Consider the following 17,474-nt stretch of genomic DNA (forward strand, 5'->3'; position numbering starts at 1 on the left):
AAATACCTAGTGACTGGGGAAAATATGAAGTGTCAATTGAGCTTGTGCGCAGGCACACATATATATTCATACACACACATACGTGCATGCACTCACACACATACACACACATACATGCACACACACATACATACACACATAACACACTAGCCAAGTAAACTCTGGAGGTAGAGACAGGCAGAACTTTGGGGCTTACTGGCCAGCAAGCTACCAGCCAAATGGGTGTGGTTCAGACTAGTGAGAGACACTCTCAGAAAACCAAACTGAGAAATGACAGCTGAGACTAATCTTTAGCTTGCACTTGCACACCCATGCACACACATGTGTGCCAAATTGGAGACACTGACTTGCACACATGTGTGCCAACCTGGAGATACTCACACAAAGAAGAAAGAGAGAGAACGCAAGCACTGATCGTTACTCCGAATCGTCTCTCCAACTTTTGGAGTGGCACATTTGTCCTCTGAAATCAGTGCTCTGTAGGTTTTATTATTATTATTTATCTGTTTAATGTTGTGAGGGCAGGAGCGACATCTGTGCCTCTTATAGGTAGAACAGAAACAATGAGTCTACAACTTGGAACACTTGAGGTGAGTTAGTGGCAGGATTCAAGTCTCTACATGACCAGCGCTGTTCAACAGACATTAAGTGTCAGCCAGGGCAGGTGAGATGGCTCAGCAGGTAAGAGTGGCTGGCAACAAGTCAAGTCTATGGACTGGAGTTACACACATACCCACAAACAAGTAAAGTGTGGGCTACGTAAGCAATTTCATTTCCCCTTGTTAGCAGTATACTTCCTGATGGTGGTGATTAAACCCATGGCTTCATGCATTCAATGTATACACCTTACCACTGAGTCACTATGCCCTAGCTCTTGTGAAATTTAAAATACTCCAGGAGCTGACAGAGATGGGTCAGCAGCTGAGAGCACTTGCCGCTCTTGCAGAAGACCCACATTCAGTTCCCAGCACCCACATGGTGGCTCATACCCATCCTTAATTCCAGTTCCAGAGGACCTAGCAGCCTCTTCTGACCTCCACAGGCACCAGGCATGTATATGGTCCACATGCATGCAGGCAGGCAAAACACTCACTGTCTTAGTCAGGGTTCCCTAGAGCCACAGAACTTACGGGTAGTCTCTATACAGTAAGGGAATCTATTATGATGACTTACAGTCTGAAACCCAACTCCCCAACAATGGTCATCTGTGAATGGAAGTCCAAGGATCCAGTAGTTTCTCAGTCCCTCTCAGTCCCACAAGGCAAGCAGGCAAAGATAGGGAACCTTCCTTCTTCCCGTGTCCCTATGTAAGTCTCCAGCAGAAGGTGTGGCCCAGATTAAAGGTGTGTACCACCAAGCCTGGATCTGGGACTTGCTTTGTCTCAAATGGACAGTGGTTAATGCTGAAACTCACAGCTGGTCAAAGTACAGAGAATAAATGTCTGTAACACTCAGCCATGAGCGGGACATACATATAACACCTTGTCCCCTAAAGACTTAGGAACCATTGAAGAAGGGACAGATTATAAGGGCCAGACAGTGAGGAAGAGTGAAGCAAAACTGTCTTCCAGACATGCAGGGATGCTCTCCCCACGAGCTCATTGCAACTGTGGTTGCATGTAGTGGGTTTGGCCTAATGCTGCTTGTATTCTAATGTTAATTTGAGTCCCCAAAATTGTTTGCACGTAAGACCTTGAGGGAGCCTGCCCCCAGTTGGTTCTGAATAGTAAATAAAGATACTGGCAGCTAATGGCTGGGCAGGGAAGACAGAGTGGAACTTAAGGATTCCGGGGCTTGAGACCAGGAGGAGGAGAAAGGAGATCTGCCTTGTGGGGAGAGTGTGGAGGAGAGGAGAGCCGCCATGCCTGAGAAGAGTGGAGGACAGAGAGGCATGGCCACCATGTGAAGATGCCGGGAGAGCGCTCAGCCCAAGAGGGCGCCCAGCTGGGTCCAGGGCAGCAAAAGATAGAACACGGTATTAAGTAGTAACTTGGAATTATCGGCAGGAGGTACATTCAATCAGCAGTGGAGGTTAGATAGTGGCCCAGCTATTGTGCTACATAAGGCATATTAAAATATAAAGGTGGGGCTGGAGAGATGGCTCAGCGGTTAAGAGCACTGACTGCTCTTCTGAAGGTCCTGAGTTCAAATCCCAGCTGGCTCACAACCATCTGTACTGAGATCTGATGCCCTCTTCTGGAGTGTCTGAAGACAGCTACAGTGTACTTACAATCAATCAATAAATAAATAAACAAACAAACAAATAAATAAATAAAATATAAAGGCTGTGCGTGTGTACTTTATTCGTGAATGTAAACCAGTGGGGCAGATAGCGACTGTGCCACTGGGATTGATTTATTGTTTATTAAATATTGAATTATACAGTCGCATGCCCAAGATCAAGTGAGACGATGTTCTGGCCTGGAGTGGGGAGCAGACCTCAGGCCCCCTACCCTAGCTGAGGAGCATTTGACAGCAGATGGCTTCTGGAGGAAGAGAGAGTCAGTTTTCTTTAAGGGTGTGGGTCTTAGTGCGTTGACTATGTCTTAGTGAGCAGCCCCCCCCCCCCCGCCGCAGTATGGTTATATGGACAATGCAAAATGAAATCAGTGAACTATTAAAAGAAAAAAAACACAAAAAGTCATCAAGAGAAGGCAGAGGGTAGGCAAGAGGGTCTGGGAAGAGTAGAGGTGAATATGATCAGAATACATTGTATACATATATGAAATTCTCAAAGACTTAATAAAAGTATTGTAGATTATCTCAGTTAGGATGTCCATTGCTGCAAAGAGATACCATGACCAAGACAACTCTTATAAAGAAAATTGTTTAATTGAGGCTGGCTGACAGTTTCAAAGGTTTAGTTTATTAAGATCATGGCAGAAAGCATGGCAACATGCAGGCATGGTGCTGGAGGAGCTAAGAGTTCTACATCTTCAAGGACAGCCAGAAGACTGGCTGTGTTTTATGCTGGGCATAGATTGAGCACTTAAGACCTCAAAGCCCTGCCTCCACAGTGACTCCACCTACTCCAACAAGGCCACACTTCCTAATTGCGCTACTCCCTATGACCAAGCATCCAAACCCATGAATCTACAGGGACCATTCCTATTATTCAAACCACCACATATATGTATATGAAGTCTGGTGTGTAGAGGGCAGACACAGGAGGATCCCTGAAATCACAGACCAGCCAGTTTAAACTAATTGGTAAGTCTTAGGTCCCAGTGAGATATCCTGTCTCAAAAAACAAGGTAGGTAGTTTCTAAGGAACAACAAAGTTTGACCTCTGGCCTCTACATGCACACATACACACACACACACACACACACACACACACACACTCACACACACACACTCGTATATGCACCTGCCCAATAGTGAACAAACACACAAAGTACAAGAGAAAAGTTAAAATTCACTTTGATAATTTATTCTGCTGCGTATACTAAGAAAGTTACTAGCTACAAGTAATTACGACAGGGCTGGAGAAATGGCTCTGCGATTAAAAGCATTTGTTGCTCTTGCAGAGGACCTAACAGTTTATAGCCATCCATTACTCCAGTCCTGGAGAATATAAGAACCTCTCGGAGCTTTTGTGGGCTTCTGCACATAAATGCATGCAATCACACACATACATATAAAAATATTTAAAAATCGATATAATTTTAAATGTAAATATGAAATGTCATTGTGATATTTTATTCTTTCTTCCAAGTTCTCTGTATGTGTGTGTGTGTGTGTGTGTGTGTGTGTGTGTGTGTGTGTGTGTTTGAAATCTAGTGCTCACATTATACACATTTGAACTCTGATCCAGGATTCAGTGCTCAATAGCCAGACTCTGCAACCTGCTGTATTGCTATTTTTCAAGTTCAAGGTCATCTTCAGCTACAGGAGTTGGGGACGAGCCTAAGCCAATAGTGAGATCCTGGCTCCCAGAAAAGGGGGAGAGGGTATTGCTGGTACTAAAAGAAAACAGGAGAGGAGAAAGGAACACTCTAGAAAAATAGAAGGGAGGTATACTCAGGTAGATGTTAAGACCAGAAATTAGGTTCTTATATATTTTCATTCATGTGTTCATTCATTGAGAAAGGGTCTCACTATGTAACTATGGCTGGCCTGGAACTGGCTATGTCAACCTGGCTGGCTTCAAACATAGAAACCTGCTATTTCTACCTCCTGAATGTTGGGATAAAAGGTGCATACTGCCATGACTGTTGAGGCTATTTATTTATTTATTTATTTATTATTCTTTGGCAATTTCATTCATGTACATACATTGCTTCACCCTCTGTTATCCTCCATCCTTCTCTTCCCATGACCAAGCACCCCTCCTATTTTCAAGTCTTGTCTTTGTTTTGTATTTTTTGTGACCAGCTTAATTAGGGTTGTTTGCAGGAGTGTGAGGCAGTGCAGAGAGCAAGAGATGGTTTTAACTGGGACAGTGGTCCAGAGACAAGTTCAAGAGAAAACAAGCTAGACACAGGTGAAGACAGAATGACCCAGAAAATGAGGAGCCAGGAGATTAGAACAGATTGACAGAAGAAGTTGGAGGTCGAAAGGAGCAATTCAGGGAGCTGGAGAGATGAGTCAGTGGTCCAGAGCACTGGCTGCTCTTCTAGAGGGCCTAAGTTCAGTTCCCATCACCCACATGGTGGCTCACAACCATTTATAGTGTCATCTATCTGATGCCCTCTTCTGGTGTGCAAATGTACATGCAGATAGGAGACTCATACATAAAATAAATAATCTGAGAGAGAGAGACAGAGAGAGAGACAGAGAGACACAGAGAGAGAGAGAGACAGAGTGAGAGTCAGAGAGAGACAGAGACAGAGAGAAAGACAGAGAGAGAGAGAAATTCAGGAGAAGCCCAGAGAAGCTCGATTGAATCAGTGTGGAAAGGAGTTTGAGCCATTACAGTTGAGTTGAGCCAGCCAGTCAAAGGTGAGAAAGGATTAGGAAACGATAAACTTAGCCAGAAACAAGTTGCAGAGGCCGAAACATTCTAAGACTACATACAATTGCACGGAGGGTAGAAGCTTCCAGTAATGGGCCTGTGTTAGCAGACAGCGGCATTAAACCTGAGGACGACAATTACCTCAGATGAATAAAAGCTCCTTTTACATCTGAGTGTATGCATCATGTGTACAGGTGCCCATGGCAGTTAGAAGATGGGATTAGATGTCGTCACACACCACACACACACCAGAGGTCTAGACTGTTGTGTTCTTGATTGCTGAGCCATCTCTCCAGCACCCCCACTGCCAAAGCCAGTGATTTTGAGATGGTTAACTTTGGAGACGTGACGCCTAGTGAAGCAGGATTAGATCCTTGAAGTCACTGCCCTTGGAAAGAATTTTTACTGCCTCGAAAAGTGTATTTGTTCTGCCAAGAGTGAGTTATAAAAAGAGTAAACATGGCCCCCGAAGCCTGCTGCCTGTCACACCATGTGATTGCTTCCAAATTCCAAAACTGGCAAAAAAAAAAAAAAAAAAAAGCCTCTTTTCTCATAAAATACCTAGTCCTGGACATTTTGTCATGACAACAGAAGTTATACTCAACAAAGGGACCTGGGGGCTGGAGAGATGGCTCAGTGGTTAAGAACACCAACTTCTTCCAGAGGTCCTGAGTTTAATTTCCAGCAACCACATGGTGGCTCACAACCATCTGTAATGGGCTTTGATGCCCTCTTCTGGTGTGTCTCTACTCATATGCATAAATTTTTTAAAAGGGGGTGGGGCCCTGAAGGGTCCTGGATTCTCTGTTGAGATAATTCTATAATGATGACTTCAAATGTATTATAGGAGACTTTAAGAAAGGCTAGAAATATAGAGAGCAAAGTGTGGAATTGATGATGGTTCATCCCAACACCTAGGAGGCAGAGGCAGGCAGATCTCCCTGAGTTCAAGGCCAGCCTGGCCTCACAGGGAGATCTAGGACAGCCAGATATACATAGTCAGATACACCCACCCCACCCCACCACAGCTGCCTTAAAAAGAGAGAGAGGAAAAGAGCAATGGAGTCCTCCAGTCTCTTCAAGGGAGTGGAGAGTGTGTGCCAGGGTGCAGAGGACTTGGGGTTTTTATAGGGCAGAAAGGGGAATTTTGGAGGTAGGAGATTTCATCTGCAGGTCTGTTTCTCTGGTTTCAAAGCTGTAAATACCATGGGAGGTTGGTCTGCTGTCTTCTTATCAGGAGCTCCCTGACGCACAGTGTTTGCAGATGTTATCAGAGTTTCCAAGCTCACCTGAGGCTTTTAGCTCTTCAGCCCTTAGCTCCAAGCCTAGGATCCACCCACCACCTAAACAGATTGGTGCTACAAGCTATGTATAATACAGTACTCCGGATCTGGAGGCAGGAGGATTGGAGTTCAAAGTCAGCCTTGGTTATGTAGTGAGTTTGAGGTCAGCCTGATACATAAGAGACCTTGTCTCAAAAACTAAAATAGGGAGCTAGGGAGACTGCTCAAGCAGTGAAGAGCACTCGCTGTTCAATGCTCACAGCAAGAACAGGTTTTCCCAGCACCCAAGGCTGCTCACAGCTGTCCATTTCCTGGAGAGCAGATCTGAGGGCTTCTTCTGGGTTGTTGTTGTTGTTGTTGTTTTTAATCTGTTCTGTTTTGTTTTGTTTTGGGGGGTTTTGTTTTGTTTTGTTTTGTTTTGCAGGCACCATACATGCAAGTGGTTCACATACAAACCACCCAGTCAAAGCACACAAAACACATAAAATAAAAATAAATCTTAAGAACAATGAAAAGAAGCCAGGAGGTGGTGGTACACTCCTTTAATCCCAGCGACTGAGAGTCAGAGGCAGGCAGATCTCTGGTCTACAGAGCAAGTTCTAGGACATCCAGTTCGACACAGAGAAACCCTGTCTCTAAATAAATAAATAAATAATAAATGGAATGAGAAGGTCAGTACTATGCCCTATAGACTGTCTTACTTTTTTTCCCACAAAGTCAAACTTAAAGTCCTGCTGCAGCCCATCAAGAGCTGTGATTGAAGGAAGGCACACCTTTGCCCACCTCAGCTACCGGATTAAGACACTGTTTTCTGTCTAGTTCTGCCTGGGCAGTTTGGATGGAAACAGGCAGGACAGTGAGTGCCTCGTGCATCTTTTGTAAACACTCGGGCAATCTTGGATGTAAAACAGAAGGTCTCGTTCATGACAGAGAACAGAAGCCCTGAGAGGCAGGAGTCTCAACTCTGTGCTTTATTTACATTGGTGACTGCAGCTTGTCTTAGTCAGGGTTCCTATGAAACAGCATGACCAAAAAGCAAATTGGGGAGGAAAGAGTTTATTTGACTCACACTTCCATATCACTCATCAAAGGAAGCCAGGACAGAAACTCAAACAGGACAAGAGGCAGGAGCTGAGGCAGGGGCCACACACATGTGTTACTTACTAGCTTGCTCAGCCTGCTTTCTTAGAGAACACAGGACCACCAGCCCAGGGATGGCACCACCCACCATGGCCTGGGCCCTCCCCCATTGATCACTAATTGAGAAAATGCCTTATAGCTGGAACTTATAGAGGCCTTTCGTCACCTGAGGCTCCTTCCTCTCCTTGACTCTAGCTTGTGTCAAGTTGACACACAAACCCAGCCAGTACACGGGCCATATTCTAAGAAACAACATTGGAAACAAAGTCACAGGGAAGCTGGATTCTTGCCTGGGAAACGAGCTCGCTGTCTGGCCTCCTAATTAGAACTTGGATACGGCCCTGTTAAATAAGCTATGGGAAGGGAGGCTCCACAGCTGGACCTTGGACACAGCTGGAACTGTTGGCCTCACACCTGGTGCCAGAAGAGATTGCTGTGTCTGCTGGGAAAAGCCACAGCAGGGGGCGTGGTTACTGAATAGCAAAGGACCCAGGTCCTCTGAGACACCAAAGTTTGCTATAGCAACTCAGTGATATTAAAATTATGTGTGTTTGGACTTCTGGGTACAGCTAAAGAGCACAGGGCTTGCTTAGCCTCCGTGAAGCCCCCCCCCCCCGTACTATGGGTGGCGGTAAAGTGTGGTTTCTCTGGAAAACGGAAGCAGCTGAGGGGAGCTATGAATTTGATCCAACACAAAATTGTTAACTTGCATGAAACGTTATACAAGGGTTTCTTTTGACATTTCTTTCTTTATTTTGTGTATGTGCTTGTCCATGCAACCTGCACATGTGTGGAGGTCAGAGGACCACTCATGGGGCTCAGCTGTCCACCTCCTAATTTGGTCAGTGGGATCTAACTCAGATAGCAGGTTTGGTGGCAAGTGCCTTTACTTCCTAAGCCATTGACTGACTGACTGACTGACTGACTGACTGACCAATTTAGATAGTGCTATGAGGCCAGACCCTGTCATGGAACTAACAAAGCAATTGGAAAAGAAAAGAAAGCAGGCGTGCAAAATCTGTTTTTAAATTACTGACTCTGTGATTGGTGAGATGGTTCTAGGGTGGGGCAAAAATACAGTTTCAGCAGTCAGAAGTCTATCTGATTGTGACCATCAACTAGATGAATACTGGCGGTGATGAAGCTTGAGGGGTCCAGTTGGCCTGCATCCCAGTCTTCCCGGCTAGGAGATGGCTCCATGTGTAAGATGCTTGACACACAAGTGTGGAGTCCTGAGCTTGGGTCCCAGCACGCAGTTAAGAGTCAGGCATGTTGTATGCCTGTAACCCCAGCACTAAGGGAAGAGACAAGCATTTCCTGGGGACTTGCTGGCCAGTCAGTCTAACTAAACAGCCCGTTTTAGATTTAGTGAGACAGTCTCAAATAATAAAATAAAATAAAAAATGGAAGTGGAAAGTGAGTGAAGACAACGCCCTGAAGTCCACCCCCGGCCTCTACACATGCATGACCACACCAGTGTGCACATATCCACGTGCAAACCAAATTGATTGATTGATTGATTGATTGATTAATTAAAATGGACAGTCTTACCCAGAGGTGACCAGAGATGATGTATGAAGCTTGTTCTCAAGGACTGCTGGTCACTGGGGGTTCCCATTGATCCTCATGGCTCACGGATTATCATCCTCTGATGAGATACGGCTTCTCCTCCTCCATGATGTGTGGTGTTACTTTTGTGGGTTACCAAACCACGTCCTTTCGTTCACATTTAGAATCTTGTCTGAAGGAACAGATACGATGGCTTCTTGTCTGTGTTCCTGGGGAGCCCCCTAGAGGCCAGAGTGAGTAACTGACACAGGGCTAGTGGAGAACCCAGCACGGGGTTCTTCCTGGCTAAGCCCTGAGTTGGGTTGTTTGGGGAAGATTTCGTAGTAGTCCTTACCCTGACACCTGAAAGCAATATTTTCTGTTCTCATGAGAGTTTGTAACTCCTCCAGGTGTTCAGGTACCTAAAGGAAAGTACTGTGTACATGAGGAAGTCAAAGAACTGACCATCTTTGGTGTGAAAGGCAAGTGGGTGTGCATAGGTGTGCAGTGGCACACGAGAGATTCTGTGTGGCCATCAACAGGGCAAAGTAGATACTAGAAAGGTGAAAAGGTATCTTCTATATTGAGGACTTTGTGTGAGACTGCAGAGTCTGTTCCTGAGCCAGAATTCCAGAATTCACATTCATTCATTCATTCATTCATTCATTCATTCAAACATTCGTTCATTCTCTCTCTCTCCCTCCCCCTCTCCCTCTCCCCCTCTCTCTCTCTCTCCCTCTCTCTCTCTCTCTCTGTCTGTCTGTCTGTCTGTGTCTAGAAGTCAGAGGATGTGCACATGTGGACAACTCAACTAACACTTTTTATTTTATTCAGATACTCCAGAAGAGGGCGCCAGATCTCATTACGGATGGTTGTGAGCCACCATGTGGTTGCTGGGATTTGAACTCTGGACCTTCAGAAGAGCAGTTGGGTGCTCTTACCCACTGAGCCATCTCACCAGCCAACTAACACTTTTTGAGACAGTGTCTTTATTGTTTTCCACTTTGTGGACCAGGCTCGCCAGCTTATTAGTTTCTGGGGATTCTTCCATGCCCACCTCCCATTCTCCCATGGGGCAGTGCGCTCCTGCAGCCAGCTTTATGTAGATTCTAGGGAAAGGAACTCAGGTCATCACAGGGAGACAAGTGTTTTACCCGCTGAGCATTTCCCCAGCCTCCACATCCATGACAAACTCTCAGTGGCGGCTGGGACAGAGGCACAGCTCCATTCTGACACTGCAGCAGCGTGAAGTTCTAGGGACTTCAGCTCCACTAAAATTGGATCCCCGGAGTCACCACAGGGAAGAACTTCAGGACAAGACAGCATGAAGCAGAGCTGAAGTTTATTAAAAGGTGTGTGTGTGTGTGTGTGTGTGTGTGTGTGTGTGTGTATTCATAGGGAGGGTCTCTAACTGAACCAGGGGCTACCATATTGGCTAGGCTGGCTGGCCGGCAAGCTTCACTGATGCTCCTGTCTTGGCTCCCTGCTCCCATCAGCACCAGGATTACAAGTGTGGGCAGCCATGTTTGATTTTCACCTGGATCCTGGGGATTGAACTCAGGCCCACATGCTGGCACATGGAGATCTTTAAGCCTGTTTTTCTTTGGTTTACTTTTGAGACAGGGCCTTACTGTTAGCTTTGGCTAGCATGGAATTCACTATGTAGACCAGGCTGGCCTCAAACTCACAGATACTCACCTCTCTCTGCTTCTGCCTCCTGAGTGCCAGAATCATCCCCTCCCCTCTCATAAATAAGATTATAGGATGACTCTGGAGGCACCTTGGGTAGGATTCCAATCTGATGAAATAAAATCAGGATACCTAAGTTGGTACAAAAGTTGGTATGTGTATTTTGTTGCAAATGGGGTTTCTGATGGATTCCTAGAAATTGCCAGGTTTACATGTGAGGAACGAGAAAGGTGTAAGGCATACTGCAATCCTTGATTCTCAGGTGGCGAGAAAGGTCACCCAGAAGCACCTCCTTTCTCTTCCCACGTTCCCAGCCTATCATCCATCCTGTCTCAAAACTATAACGGGTTTATCCTGAGGCAAAGGGTCTGGAGTCTTAGCTGGGACTCCAGATCTCAAAGGTACTGAGGACGGCTGTGTGGCCTCAGGCAGGTCAGACACAGCCTCTGAGCCAATGGGACCTTCTCTGCTCCTTCTGCCGCAGAGGAGCACAGAGAAGGCGCCGCCTCCTGGCTCACGAGGGAACTCCTCCCATTCCTTCAAAGGGAGGTGCAGGGACACTGGTCAGTGGTGACGAACTGGGAATGGATGCGACAGTAGCATGACGGTGGTCCCCTTCAGTCAGACGCAGGAATCTGGCTTTCCGCGTCTATCCTTTTCTTGTGGACTTCTGAGCTGAAATTTCCAAGCAGCTTCTCTGAAGCAGGATGCCAACGCGCGCTGTAGTGCGGGGATCCAGCTGGCGCCGAACACCACATGAGGCTAGGTTGTGAGGAGAGAAGGGGTTTTCAAGCATCTCTGCCAGACACCTAATCAAGCCATGGGAACTTCCTCAGTCTCAAGGAAAGCCCCTCGGCAGTCCCGGACCCCACCTGGCCGTTTCCTGTTCACGCCACACTGAGAGTCCTGCACCGGGATTTTGCTTTCCTTTCTCCCTGCCAAGTATCCTCTAAAGGATGATTAACGAAACACCCCTGTTTGCTTTGATCCGCTGCCCATCCAACCCTGCAACCTAGAAATCAAGCCGCTTTCAGGAAAATGAGCCTTAACCAGTGGTTTGCCTGTCACCTAGCACGCACAATGAGACACCAGGCCTGGAATGGGATTAGCACCCAACTGAGGCACAGTCTCGAAGCTCTTCTGAAGACAGAGAACAGCGAGCCTCCTGGTCCTGCTTTGGTTAGGTTTGTTACAGAATTTGGGGGCCACAGTCCTTACTTCAAGAATCCAAGTTCAGCCACCTATCCTTAAGAACGCAATTAGAACAGCCAAATTAATAGTAAAAGGCTGAAAAGGGAGATTTATTCAACGTAGTCACACTGGGAAGAGGGGCCTCAGGTCCATTTTGGGGGTCCTGAAATTTTATTAAAGTTTAAATAAAAGGCTAGGGGTGTACATATCTAGGCAGTTTAGTGTGGTCCTGCCTACCATCGACCCCCAACATGTCTGGGCTTCGGTCTCATTCTGTATAATGGTCTGACAGATTGTTAGAATTGTGTGGAATCTCTAGGATAAAAGCCCCACCTCTCTGCCCCTTGTCTCTTTCCTGAGGAAATTCCCAGCTTGCAGATCCTTTGTTTCAAGACTCTGATGCTCAGACACAGAGACGCAAGGGTCTCTTTAAAATTAAAATACCTTCATTTCGGCCACACTGATTACAGGCTGACCTCCCTCCCGCCTTGCGACTCCCACATGGCCCCTCTCCATCTCCACACTTGCTGCCCTGCCCTGACTCTCTGAGATAGCCTTTCCTCCCCTCTCCATCTTCCTGGCAGCCAGGACCGCCACTCCGTTGCTCCCACTCCGGGATCCGTATTGCCTTCCTGATTTCGTTCGCGGGCTCGCGTTTGTTTCTGCTCCCCTTGCTCTTTCTTCAGAGTAATGTGGAGGCTTTAGTTTGGTTGATACATTTTTTTCCCTTGAGATATAACTCACAGACCATAATCATCGTCATAAAAATGTGCCAATGGCAGTTCACTGTGGTGGTTCGCACTTGCGATCCCAGCACTTGGAGGCTTAGGCAAGGGGATAGCCATAAGTTTGAGGCCAGCCTAGGATACACAGTAAGACCCTGCCTCAAAAAAAAAAAAAACAAAAAACAAAAAACAAAAAACAAAAACAAAAACAAAAAAATAACAAAAATATTTTAAAGATTTATTTATTTATATAGTGTTCTGCCTGAATGTATGCTTGTGGCCAGAAGAGGGCACCAGATTACACTACAGATGGTTGTGAGCCACCACATGGTTGCTGGGAATTGAACTCAGAACCTCTGGAAGTGCATCCAGTGCTTTTAACTTCTGAGCCATCCCTCCAGACCACAGAAACAAAATTTTAAAGTAACAATTAAGTGGCTTCAGTGCCATTAAATTTGAACCGCCACTGTTCCTTGTCTCATTGTGAGACCTAAACCCATGGTTTTGTTCTTTTGAGACAAGGTCTCTAACCCATGTGGATCTCCAACTTACTTCGTGACTGTGAACTTCTTGTCCCCCTGTCTCCACCTCCCTTGCTGGGTTTGCAGGAGTGCAGCACCACGCCTGGATTCTATAGCGCTGAGGACTGGACCCAGAGCCTCATGTATGCTAGGCAAGCGCCGTAGTGAATGCTGTTTAGTTTTTATTGCCCATGTTTCCCTCAAACCCAGCCCTGGCCACCACTAGTTTCTGTGTCTGTGCTTCCTATTATAGGTATTTATGTGCATGGAGTCATGGAACACCTGACCCTTTGTTTTTTATTTCTATATTTTAAGATTTCTCTGTGTGTTTTGCTGCATGTATGTACACCGTGTGTGTGTGTGTGTGTGTGTGTGTGTATGTGTGTGTGTGTGTGTGTGTGTGTGTGCCTGCCTGGTGCTCAAGGAGGTCAAAGATGTCAGTTGTCTTCTATATGTGGAGTTACAGATGGATGTGTACCACCATGTCAATTCTGCCAATCAAATGTGGGCTCTCTGCAAGAGCAAACGTTCTCAACCTTTGGAGCCATCTCTCCAGCCTCATTTATTTTTGTTGTTGTTGTTGCTTATGTGTGACACATATGTGGGTGCCAGAGGGAGCTGTCAATCCCCTAGAGCAAAAGTTAAAGCGGTTATGAGCCACTTGACATAGGTGCTGAGAACTGAGTGTGCTTTAAACTGCAGCTGCATCTCTCCAGCCCCCATGTGGCCCTTGGTGACAGACTTCCTTCTCTCAGTGTGTGCCCAGGGCTTATCCTCAGAGCACGAGTCAGTTGTTCCCACAGTTGTGTTGGTCAAGCAATACCCCACTGCTGTGAATCCGGCACTGCTCCACCGTCTCTTTATCAGCTGGTTCACATTTGGGTGTTTCCATCTCTGGGATACTGTGAGGATGGTTCTTCTCTGAACTCTGCTCTGCGTGGGTATGTGGTTTCAGAATGATTAGCATACACCAAGAGCAGAACGGCTGGCGTATATGCTAACTACACTTTTTGAGGAATCAGCAGAGTGTCTTCCAGAGCGAATAATTTTATTTCTTAAACAAAATATAAATGCATTCTCATCATAAGAAAAATGACATTGCAGTAAAATGCACATGACCATTCAGCCACTCTCCTCTCTTTTCCCAGTGTCACCTTTCACTTTGTCACACATTAACACGTACCTGCAAGTGTACCTGCATGCATTACTCTATGTATCTTAATCTACATGACATTGACTATATATCATATTCAGGATGCCTGAAACAGGGAAGCCAGATCTCATGGCGCTAGTTGGGAGTCTAAGACAAAAGGATTTAAAGTTCAAGGCCATCCTGGGCTACATAGTAAGACCCTGACTTATAAAAATCAAAGCAGGGGTTTGCTCAGTAGTAGAGGACTTTGCACATGAAGACTTTATCATCAATGCCAGAGGGAAAAAAGAATAGAAAGGAAGGAAGCAAAAACAGAGAAAGGAAGAGGTGAAGGGGAGAGATATGTTAGTCCTTGTAAGCACCGTGCACACTTTTGGAACATCTGCTTAGCTGTTTTATTAGGTTCTTATACTTCTATCTCCCTACCAAACCTTATTCCACCCTGATCCCTTCCAACCTGCAGAAACTAAGTAGGAGAGAAAGAAGGCTAGAGGGGGAAGAGGCAGAAACCTCTTTAAACTACTTCCTGCTGACGAAGGGTATTGGGTTTCTTGGGGCAAGTCTAATCTGCATCAGGATTCCTACAACCTCTTCTCATCTCTTGACAAACTGCAACAGCAGGAATGGGGAGGAGCAGGGGGAGGAGCAGGGGGAGCAGTAAGGGGGCAACAGGGAGAGGAGCAGAGGGAAGAGGAACAGGTGAAGCAGCAGGGGCAGGAGCAGAGGGAAGAGGAGCAGGGGGAGCAATAGGGGGAGGAACAGGAAGAGCAGCAGGGGGAGGAGCAGGGGGAGCAGCAGGGGGCAGCAAGGGGAGGAGCAGAGAGAAGAGGAGCAGGGGGAGGAGCAGAGGGAAGAGGAGCAGGGGGAGGAGCAGAGGGAAGAGGAGCAGGGGGAGCAGAAAGGGAACAGCAGCCTCCTCAGGCCCTCTCAGGATTTTCCCAATTACATACACCCCCTCCAGAGTCCCCAGAATTAATTTTTTTGCAGCTGGCAAAAACAGGCCCCTGCTAGAGCTGTAGGCAAATCACAATCACCTGCTGTGAGCAGCCTCTCATCTCACACCCGGAGTTAAAGCAAAAACACATTCTCATAACATAACTGGGTCTTTAGAGAAACCAAAATTTTCACTACGAACACTGTAGGAAACTGCAGTTATATCAACAGCATTTGCCTTCTGGTGAGCATAACCAGTTTGTTCCCAAGTGCATCCCTGTCACAAGAGCCTCTTCTGGAACATTCTAGCAGATATTCTTATGCATGCTCTCATTTGCTTTACCCTCATAACCTCCTCACCATAGCAACTCTCCAGATCTGCTAGGCCACAGTGCGTGCTAAATTTGTGTTGTATTGGGTAAGGTTTACAAGTTTTTCTTTGTTCCATTAATGTCCTTTCTAACTTTTATTTATTGTCAGTGTGTGTGTGTGTGTGTGTTTGTGTGTGTGTGTGCATGCGTGCACATGTGGGAGGGGAGAGGGTCATGGTAGACATTTGAAAGTCTGAGGACAACTTTCATGAGTCAGTGCTTTCCTTCCACCATGGAATTGGGGATCAATCTCAGGTCACCAGGCTTCAAGGCAAGTGCTCTTACCCACTCCACCTTACTGCCTCGGCTTCCATTTTCTTAAGAAATACTTTTACTGTGAAGGAGGAAGAGGAAGAAGAAGAGGAGGAGGAGGAAGAGGAAGAGAAGGAAGAAGAGGAAGAAGGAAGAAGAAGAAGACGAGGAAGAGGAGGAGGAGAGCAACAACAACAACAACAGGAGAAAATAAGAACTCGAAGGAAACATAGAAATCCAGAAGAAAATACTCACAAGCAACCCTGAATGTGGTAGTGTATCCGGTAATGCTTATGGAAGCTGAGGCTTGAAGCCATTTTAAGTCATTACATCGCCTTCTGGTTTAAACTGTTAACATTAAAACCAAACAAACAAAAATAACAGCAACAAAAGAAATGCTGGGCAGTGGTGGTACATGCCTTTAACACCAGCACTCAGGAGGCAGAGACAGGTTCTCTGTGAGTTCAAGGCCAGCCTGGTCTACAGAGCAAGTTCCAGAACAATCAGGGCTACACAGAAAAAATCTGTCTTGAAGAACCACAAAACAACAATGAATATATATCATCTTCAGATCTGCTCTCCAGTGATGACATCATTAGAGGTACCAGGTCTCTGCTGTAGCCAAGCAAGACAGATCATTTTTCTTCCTGTAAACTATCAATTAAAAAGGCAGCCTGAAGCCAAACAAGCTATAAGCTCATTTCCATTCCTCCTTTTCCAGGCAGCTAAAGCTTCATTCAGTCTCACATTCCCACTGAACCAAACTTGAGCCTTTGTTTCACAGTTGAGAAGCCTCAGAAAGAAAAGCCAGTGTTTCTATGACAGGGTTTCTGTCTGAAAGAAATGGAGTGGCTGGAATTAGCCACATCTACCCTTCTTGTGGCACACAAGTGCACAGGCCCATTCACTGTCTTTATTTTCCCTGTCACGGGCCCCACTTCCAGGGGCTTTGTTTCCATAACAAATCTCTGGGGAGGGTGATGAACTTGCTTCAGTGGACCACCACTGTCTGCAGTGTGCTGGAATTGGCCCTCATCCTTATCTAAGAAGCCAACCATGGAGGGGTTCAGGTTCTTAGGGATCATCTTTCTGGAAAGATGATCAATATTACTCAATATTACTACTGCAATTCTGTGTTTTTAACACTGGGTTTCAGATGCTGTTGTCCTTTTTTTTTTTTTTTTCTATTATCTTTTTAATCCTGGCACCTCATAGTACTTCGTTACCTTAGCCCAACCCCACCTCCACACTGACTAACCAAGGCCCTGAGATGTTGACCCCTCCCCCCAGGACCAGCAGGCTACAGTATCTTGGGTCTCAGGCCAGACCCCTCACTCAGCCACTGAAACTATGTATCTTTATTTTGTTTCAAGCTTACTGAACTATGATTGACAGGCAAAAAGTTTAAGTTACTCAGTGTGATGTTTTGGAATGTGGATATATCAAGCCAATCAGCATCTCTCTTGTTTCTCAGAGTTGCCAGTTTGTGGTTGGAATGGGAAGATGGAGGATCTGTAGTCCCTTGGCAAACCCCAATCACACAGTCCCCCATTACGGACTGTAGTCTCCTGCTGGGCATCAGCCTTCCAGAGACCTCTTGCTCCAGAGTTACTCTGCTCAGCCTGGCTTATTTCACTTAGCGTGCGAATGGATTACTCCTTTACCAAGGCTGAATAACATTCCACCCCCTTCACATTTAGCTCATCCACTC

Source organism: Mus caroli, chromosome 1 (genome assembly GCF_900094665.2).
Source record: "Mus caroli chromosome 1, CAROLI_EIJ_v1.1, whole genome shotgun sequence".
Classification (NCBI taxonomy): domain Eukaryota; kingdom Metazoa; phylum Chordata; class Mammalia; order Rodentia; family Muridae; genus Mus; species Mus caroli.